Below are 8,261 nucleotides of genomic sequence, written 5' to 3' on the forward strand. Positions count from 1 at the left end.
GAAATTTTTTGAAAAGTTTTTGAGTTTATTTTTTCTAATAAAATTTGTTTGGAATCCGGGAAGTGCTTTGGCTTTTGAGGGTGCTAAATTTATATATGCAGTAAAAAAAACCAATATAAACAACATAAATCAATATTTCACCACAATTTTTTTTTTTTTTTTTGTGAGAAATCCACATTAAACTTTAAAATGTCACACATATAAATAACTTCCCATTAAACCTAAAAAAACAATAATTTAAAAAACCACACATAAACCACTTCCAATTAAACATAAAGAAAAAATAGTTTAAGTACATTTTCCTCTATAAAAAATCTCATTCACATTTTTGGACATTCAGATTACATTGGAGATTTTTAAGATTACTGAATATGTTCAGCCTTCAAAATCCGAATAGTTTTTGCAAAATATGTTCAGCCTTCAAAATCCGAATAGTTTTTGCAAAATAAAAAAAAAGTCTATGCAACATCTAAAGAAAATATCACCACAATCCCTAAACTACATTTGACAAACCATTTACGTTCTTGATACGGGTGTTACTACTTTCACCAGACTAGCCCTTGTGTCACCAAGCTCAAGTTGCGAGGGATCTGCTGTTGCTCTTCTGTATGAAGGTTCCACGTGGAAAGATTCTACAATCTCTTCCAAGGTTTTGCCTTTGGTTTCCGGTACACAGAAGTATATGAAGATGGAGCAGAGACCCAAAAAAGCTGCGAAGAGGTAGAACGCTCCAGGCACAGTCATTTTTTTGGCAATGCTAAGAAATGTCATGGAGACCACCCCACTTGTGCTTCTGTTAAGCGCCACCCCAACGCTGGCCGCTTTGGCCCGGAGTCTAAGAGGGAAAATCTCGGATCCCACCACCCAGTTGATAGGCCCCATTCCAACTGAGAAGAATGCCACATTCACCAAGGCTGCGGTTATGGACACGTAAGTAGCCGCGTCACGCACCCTTCCCACAATTGATGATTTCCCGACAATGGCCAGGGCTGTGGCCAAAGTTAGCAGTGATACAGTGGAACCAATTGCGCTTGTGAGCAACAAAGGCCTCCGCCCGGCTCTGTCTATGAGAAACACTGCCACCACCACAAATATAAGTTTTACAAACCCTATTGCTATGGTTACACCCAGTTTCGCCGCTTGGCTGTTGATTCCGGCATTTTGTAAGGTCACCGGGCTGTAATAAACCGTGGCGTCGATGCCTCCAGCTTGCTGAAAAAACTGAAGTCCCATCGCGATAATCAACATTCGCATGATTACTTTAGAGGGTCTGTAACAGGTAAAAATTTAAGGGTTAATATTTTAAAATAGATTAATTTGAAAAAAAAAAAAATGGCTTTAAATTTGGTTGATTGGTTTAGTGTGTCTTTGACAGGAAATTTGAGGGCTAATATTTCAAAATCACTAATTTTCTATGATTTTTTTGAAAAAAAAAAACATTTATGATCACTCTTAAATTAGAGTGTGATCACTTTAGTGGGAATGTAACAACTAAAATTTTAGGGACTACCTATGATTTAAAAACAAATATTAACTAATTTCTATTTATGATTTGCCCCAAATTTTATAGAGAGGATAAAATTATTTTAGCTAGGCAAAATTTTGTATAAATGTGAATATTTTTATGTCTTCTTGCAGACAACCAAAAATGGCTTGAATCCAATCTTTAAAAAAAAATAAAAAAATTAAGGGTTAAAAATGGTTTGAATCTAACATTATTTTCAAAAAAAATTGAGAGTAAGAATGTTTAAATCATATTTGTTGTTGGTAAAAATAGATTCAGCATCATCAAAAAGCCCCAAAGTTTTAAAATTTGACATAAATTTATAAAAAAATTTACAGAATTTTATCAAAATATTACTAAAAAAAGTAAGACTAAAAATAATTCTAAATATTTAACAAAAAAAAATTTGCACGATTTTATCAAAATCTTTCAGAAAGACCGCTAAAATATCTCCAAATATTTAACATTTTGCATATTAAAGACAATTAAAAATTTTCCATAACTGTAAAGCTCACTCCACTTCCCCTCCATCTTTGTTTCCCGAGTGGGCCACATCCTGCTTAGCATATTCTATCCCTTGTATAATCAGATCCAGCCTCTCAGACGCCTCCGCTTGATCCACCGAGGTCCTGAGCAGCACTTTCATGGCCTCATCGTTGCGGTGTCTCATGAGCAGCCAACGTGGCGACTCGGGCATCTTGAGCACCGCAAGGCCCAGGAAAATCGGCGGAATGGCTCCCACACCGAGCATGACTCTCCAGTTCAAGTGCTCGGGCAGTCCTTCCAGAGCGTTGTTGGCAATGTAACCAATGAGGATTCCCACATTGATGAAAATCTCGGGCAAGCACGTGAGCGCGCCCCGTGAAGAAGCGGGGGCCACTTCGGCCGTGTAGACCGGAGCTATGAGGAGCGCGTACCCAACTCCGATGCCCGCCACAGATCTGCCCACCATCAGCCACGCAAAGGATGGAGCCACGGCCATGACGAGCGCCCCAACAAGAAATATAAAGGATGCCAGAGCCATTGTCCATCTTCGCCCTATTGCGTCCGAAGTTCTGCCCGCCAAGGCGGACCCCACCAGGGAAATTATGTTCAGCCATCCTACGAATACCTCCTCCTGAACATCGCTGAGGTTCATATACTTTTGAATGAACACAATGGCGCCACTTGTCACTCCAACATCTGTGGAGGACAATATCAAGAATGTAACTATATTTCAGAAATTCAAATTAATCATACAAGAAACTGTGGAAATAGGGAGATGAGTTTCATGTTAACCTTTACTCAGGAAAATGTTAACTAGCTATTCTAATTCAAAAAAACATTTTAGATTAATTGGTAGAGTCTTCGTTATTAAAAACCTTTTGTTATAAAGAAAAATCACATATTCAATTATCTCGAACAGTCTCTTATTTCCAAAACTATAAACCACATAAAAACAAAACTACTAGGGATAAAACTTAAATATTACACATAAGAATATTAAATATCCCACTACCTATCCCTAAATCCATAAACGACATTTAAAAAAAACTTAAATACATACACTAACTATCCCACTACCTATCCCTAGGTCCATAAACCACATTAAAAAAACCTTAAATATTACACAAAAGACAAAACTGCAAAACTGACTATGAAAATGTATTTCGACAATATACATACATTAAATACCAAATAAGGCTGTAGAAATGAGTATTGACACTATATAATATACTTACACTAGATAACAAATAAGGCTGTAGAAATGAATATATACATAGAATATATACAAAAGAAAGCTGAAGAAATGAGTATTGACAGTATATATTATACCTAGAACAAATAAAGACGACATATGCATAGAACAAACATAGCAGGAAATTGAGAGTTTACATGGGAAAAGTACAACAAAAACCGAAGTAATGTGCTGTAATATTTTTAGTATGCAAGGATAATAATGCAAAGAAATTAATATCGGTATCATGGAACAAATAAATAAGGAATATGCATAGAACAAACATAATAGGAAATTGAGAGTTTACATGGGAAAAATACAACAAAAACAGAAGCCCCTGCATGTACCCTAACCCTAGCTGTAGAAGTAGGCTGTGGATAGGATCGTTAGGTGAGCATCCAAGTACTCGGCAAGAATAATAATGCAAATAAATTGTTACTGACATCATAGAACAAATAAAGAAGGTATATGTATAGAACCAACAGAGCAAGGAATTGAGAGTTTATATGGGAAAAATACAATAAAAACAGAAGTAATGTGTCGAAATAGGGTAAGTATGCCAGAATAATAATGCAAAGAAATTGTTATTGGTACTTTTAAATTATGAAATATTATGGAAATGATGAGATTTAAGGTTTAAATCTTATAAGAGTTAAGTTAACAAAAAAAGTAATGCAACATAGTAGGAAATTAAAAGTTTATATAGGAAAAATACGACAAAAACAGAGTAATGTATCATTAGTATGCAAAAATAATAATGCAAAAAAATTAGGTTTGCCTGGGTAGCTCAATTAGGGATGGCCATAGAATGAAGTCTTACCAAATCAGAGATCTTGGGTTCGAATCTTGTGCTACTCTCCCCGTAGTGGGGTGAATAATAGATATGTAATATCTAATACTCTCCCCGTAATGGGTGAATAATAGATATGTAATATCTAAAATGGAAAAGTAAAGTCCTCTCCTATACAGAGTGAATAAAATTCTATTCTATTTTTCTAAAAAATTTGCAGAGGATCTGATCTGATCAACGTCTTGAATTGGAATCAAGTTCTCTAAACATACCATAGCCGAGCAGAATTGAGTTGGTGGAGGCCATCACTGCACATACAATCACAAATATGTTTCCGGAAATCTTCTTCGTCGGCCTCGAACTATCCATACTCATGGCCTCTTGCCCTTCCCCACCCACGGTATCCAGATCTCCAGCAGTTGACACCATTGTTGCTGCTGTGTTTGCTCTCTAGAGGATAGTGGATCCTAGATTTATATAATTCTTGTGGCCCACCTCAAGTCCAAGCAGATAATCTGATACACTTAAATGAATCATGCATTTTGATTTACACTTCAGTAAGGCAAGTGGTATACAGCATTTTTCTTATTTTTATTCAGCTCTTTATTTATTTTCTTTACTTTAACTTTAAGATATGCATTTAATATTAAATTATAGTTTATTTACAAAGGTGATTGATTGAGTTTTAAATTAATAATTCAATTTACAAGTTTCATTTTAATTAAATAAATTTTATTAAATTTAAATTTGTAATCAAAGTGCTAACGAAACTCAAAATAAGTGAATCATCGAATATCATAAAAAATTTCCCCTTCTAAAACTTAAAAAAAAAAACAAACAAAAAGCTAATTAAATTATATAAATATGTTTGGTGAAGTGATAATTTATTTAGAAATGTGATTATTATTTTTTATTTATTTTATAATTATTTATTTTTATTTTTTTAATTTTAATATAATATAAATATTTATTTTAATTAAAAAATAAAGATTAATATTATATATTTTTTTCACATTGGTATTAGTAAATATGATCTATAATAGAATAAGTGATGTGGTATAGATCTTACACACAAAGTAACTCTTTCATGCCAATCCTAGACCGTGTATCGATTTTAACAAAAACTTCAAGATAAATCTAAGGATTTTCAAAGATATCTTAAGATTGGGGGCATTTGCCAACACCAAAATTTCTCAAGGTGAAGTCTAGAGCTTGAAAATGGGCCTTCAGCGACACCACACCTTGACTAGATTGAAAAAAAGGAACACGAGCAAATCTAAACTACATCATCTCTAGAATAGAGAAATACATCACTCCAAAGGCCGTATTCCCCAAATTCAATGTTGTCAAAGGTGAAATATGCCAAGTCATTCAATTATGTTGTCTGATGCAAATTAGTTAACTAAGAATTCCTTCATTCATTGGCAAGGACACATACAAGTTTGTGTGACCATTCAAAAGGTTGTCGACCATGGTTTAAAAAGAAATGAATCTCAGGATATTGAAGTTGTTTACAGTTATTAATCATAGTAAGAATGCAAGTGTGCATAAATCGATAAAGTTATCACATCATTCCTATATTATGAAATCTTCAACACCAACCAAATATTTAGTTAACACACATCATATAAATTAAAGTCATAGCATGCAATATACAATCATAAATATGGCATTGAACTACTTGATTCCAACATTTAATATAATTGGAAACTTATAAGATAACTACTTAATCTTAAGTATGACAATGGATTCAACAATGCAAAACATTCCACACAACTAGAGACATATAAGTTAGTTTTCATCCATGGATACCACAGTGACTTTATGAACTCTTTCTAAATATATAAGGCATCATGTACTTCATGAGAAATGTAGTAGTCATATAGTTCAAGTAGTTCAATATCATAATAGATATCTATATATGAAACAATTTGTTAACCATGAATATCTAGTAGTGCAAATTGTATAGAACCAAATATCAGCCAATAACATAACCAACATAATCATCATCCATCATTCAAATATGCATGAATCATTATACTTATATGTGTGACTTAATTTGGCTGGCAACTGAATAAGAGACTTCAACTCTCAACCTAACCATAGGCCAACTACTCTATAATATTTCTTGTCGCTGACCACCCCCAAGTTGGGTCTAGAGTCTGAGGGGATGCTTACATAGGGATAGTTTCACACCAATGTATTGGACACGTTCTTAGTAGATAGATTCCACTATTTTAGTGATTCACTAACTCAATATCAAGCACTTAGTAGTCCATTCATTTTTTTAGTTTCACACAAGCCACCTAGGCTTAGACAAGGAGCTTAGTGATTATAAACATGGCCACACAGATTGTCACCTAGGGTCACAAAGCACAAGAAATTAGTTCAATAGAAAATATCAGAAAACCGAGGAATACGAGCCAACCAAGGCTGACCACCCCGAATCTTAGAGTATAAAGAGCACTACCTTCTCCTTCTCCCTCCTCAATTTATCCCTTCCTGCTATCTAATGAAAGTTTTCTAGTTGATCTGCGAGAGAGAAAGAGAAATGGGAACTTCCTGCCCTTTCATTGCCCTAGTCCAATCACATCCTTTCATCTATCGAGTGGTGGTTGGGTTTGCTATGCTAGCTCCTCCCTCTTCGATCGAGGATGTTGTCTCCACTTCTCCACTCTCCCTCTTTAATGCTTGTTAGTGTTTGTTGTTCACTGGTCAAGGTGAGGTTAAAGAAATTAAATGCAGTCGAGTATGGGTATACTCACAACATGCAATAGGCACCCAACAACCACAAAATGGGTGTAACCATAAGTAACCAACGTGAACACAATAGGCACCCCCTCAGACATTGGATCCATGTGTCCCTTCATTTTGGCCAACCAATTAAAATTCACATTTAATTTATTTTATGTTACAACATAATGTCTCAACCAACTATGGCCTCCATGCTGGTGTTACATAGTCAAAATTTTAACATTACAAAAATAGGGGTGAGGTAAGGGGTGCTATAAAGGTTTACCAACAACTAAGAAGGGACATGGCTATATGTTCGTGGTAGTTGACAGGTTCTCAAAGATGCATGTTATGATTCCTTGTAAAAAGACAATTAGTGAGAAATATGCAATGAACTTGTTCTTTGGACAAGTTTGGGTACACTTTGGGGTATCAACGAGTATCATTTTAGACAAGGACACAAGATTTATTAGTGCATCCTAGAATACATTATGGGAGAAGATGGACATGAAGTTGAATAGGTATACAACATTCCATCCATAGATTGATGGGTAGATAAAAGTATTTAACAAGACTTTGGTGCATCTTTTGAGGGGTTTACAGTTAGAAGCATTTGAAGACTTGGGACAAAAATCTAGTATATATACAAAACTATTATAACATATCAATCTACACTTCCACTGATAAGTCCTCATTTGAAACTTATTTTGGATATTTTCCACCTTCACCTCTGGATATTGCATATGGGCAGTAAGGAGGAGTGAGGGGATGATCTTACAGGTGATGCCTTAGGGGAGGAAAAATTGTTGAGAAGATTAGGAAGATTCATCTACATGTACAAAACACTGTAAAAGTCATAGGAAAAATATAAAGATAGGCATGATCAACACATAATAGAGATCTAAGTCCTTCAAGGTAGGAGATAGCGTATGGTTATAGTTAAACAAGGAGAGGCTATAGAGCCCTAGTAAGAAAATAAAGGCTCTATGATGTGGTCCCTTTGAGATAATAAAAAATGTGAGAGATAACACCTATAGACTTAGTATACTCCCATAAATGTGCATTTACTCAGTGGTGGATGTAGATAATCTAAAACTCTATTAGCCTTCCATGCTAGAATAGGAAGATGAATAGGTCCTACCTTTTATAGAGGATTTGACACCATATGCTTAAGAAGAGTTAATAGAGGATACAATTTCGCAGAAGACTCTCCAAAACTACAAGACAAAGGAAACATAACTTTTAGTTGATTGGGTTGAAAGGGCAACTTCCATGTAAGGCAAAATGGTACACCCAAGAGAAGGTTGAGGAAATTTTTCTTCACGTCATTTAGTGGAAGCTTTTTGGGACCAAAATCCTCCCAAAGTGGGAAGTTGTTATTTGGACTGGATCATTATATTTTTTTTCATCCATATTTATGCTTTTAGTGTCGAAAAAGTGGAGGAAACATCTAACAAGACTATTTTTACCAGTGGGACCTACTTTGGCAAATTTGGGGTTTGAAACCTTCCTATAGT

At 34.9% G+C, this 8,261-nt stretch overlaps 1 pseudogene; it reads right to left on the bottom strand.

The window, feature by feature from the left end:
* Positions 1–516: 516 nt before the first annotated feature.
* Positions 517–4,440, bottom strand: LOC149218967 (putative polyol transporter 4 pseudogene; annotated as a pseudogene).
* Between the last annotated feature and the right edge of the window lie 3,821 nt (positions 4,441–8,261).

This window comes from Pinus tabuliformis, chromosome Q, assembly GCF_031772625.1.
Source record: "Pinus tabuliformis cultivar Carrire ecotype Pingquan chromosome Q, CPIR1, whole genome shotgun sequence".
Lineage (NCBI taxonomy): Eukaryota > Viridiplantae > Streptophyta > Pinopsida > Pinales > Pinaceae > Pinus > Pinus tabuliformis.